This window comes from Gigantopelta aegis, chromosome 6 (genome assembly GCF_016097555.1).
Source record: "Gigantopelta aegis isolate Gae_Host chromosome 6, Gae_host_genome, whole genome shotgun sequence".
Classification (NCBI taxonomy): Eukaryota; Metazoa; Mollusca; class Gastropoda; order Neomphalida; family Peltospiridae; genus Gigantopelta; species Gigantopelta aegis.
The window spans coordinates 75,401,150-75,402,536 of NC_054704.1; the positions used below are offsets into that span (position 1 = coordinate 75,401,150).

The window sequence follows — 1,387 nt, forward strand, 5'->3', positions numbered from 1 at the left end:
GCGCCATTGATGTTAGTCAATTTGCAATTGACGAAGCATTTGTTTTATTTTATTTCTTGTGTTTCAGAATCATTAAAAAGCTTTCCTCTCATTTACATTTTGTAATTAAATTTTCGTTACCTTCATTACACTGTAACGTCATCCCATTGGTCCAGACGTAGCAACTGGAGTTTGTTCATTTCTGGATGAACATAAACATTACCTCGTCAGAAAACGTCATATCTGATGACGTCATTTTATGTGGGGAAACTTGCTTATTGAGTTTTATTATTTATGGACACAAAATAATTCAAAATAAAGTATGAACTTGTAGTGTTATTATTAGCCAGTATGATTGAAATTTAATTATAAGTATTGTCTGTTATTTCTTTTACGTTCATCTGGGTATGAACAAAAACAAATCATCCACAAACATGTTAGAAGGGCTTCGCTGATTCACACAGTTCGCGGTTGATATGTTTTGCTCAAATCCCGATAAACGTAGAAGAAATAACGGACAATCTTTAATTGCATTTCTTTGGGTACTGGAGCTTGAATGCCAAGGGGTAAATCTACCTAAAACTAAATTATAGCTTAAAACATACTGGAACCGTGTCTGTGTTTGACAAATATGGTACCAATTGAAAAGGAAATACAGGGATTTAAATGTGACAAAACATCACATCTGTGCTGGTGTGAATTACAGATCTGGCAGCAGACGACATAGAAAATTAGATAGATACTTACCAGAACCAGACCCAGCTTTCGTTCCGGGACGACAAAAGTCACCCACACTATACACAGATATTAATGTCTGTATCTACATTTTATGGTTGACCTGCTCAAAATACACGCAGTTGCTGAATGTCATGTTACGACAGTTTCATGTGTCGTGTAGTATACACAAATGCTTCTTTACCTCTAAAATTCTAGAAGTAGACTGATTCGAGAGCCTAAGATCGATTCCCCCTGTTAGACATTCTGGTCTCACTTCACAGAATAAATTGTTCACCTTTTACTAAAGATTTCTGTGGAGGACAAATCAATGAGTCTATAGACTTATTTTCTAAATTATATCGTTTAAATTATTTCTCTATGACTGGTATATGAAACCTCGTGATAAACCATATGCTCTATCACTTGAAACGTTAATAAAATATCCTATGCTGCGGATAGTGTAACTTTGACACTTAATATTAGCAGCTTAAGTTAGTACAATTGTGTATATTTAATAGGTTTAGCATTAATAAACATAATTTAAATGCATAATGGATGGAAATCTTTTGTGATTGGTTATTTATTTTTTTGTTACTTAATAAAACGAGAAACCATGAAAAATATTTAATAGCATATGTTATGTGTTGAAGTCTACATCTGGAAGTGTAAATCTATGTCTACACCTGAGGAT

General features: G+C 33.5%; 1 non-coding gene across 1 annotated transcript; it reads left to right on the forward strand.

Annotated features, from left to right (window-relative positions):
• Positions 1-955: 955 nt before the first annotated feature.
• LOC121376583 lies at positions 956-1,066 on the forward strand. Its single transcript, XR_005958478.1, has one exon. It is a non-coding gene; the product is annotated as a U5 spliceosomal RNA (small nuclear RNA).
• Positions 1,067-1,387: the final 321 nt, after the last annotated feature.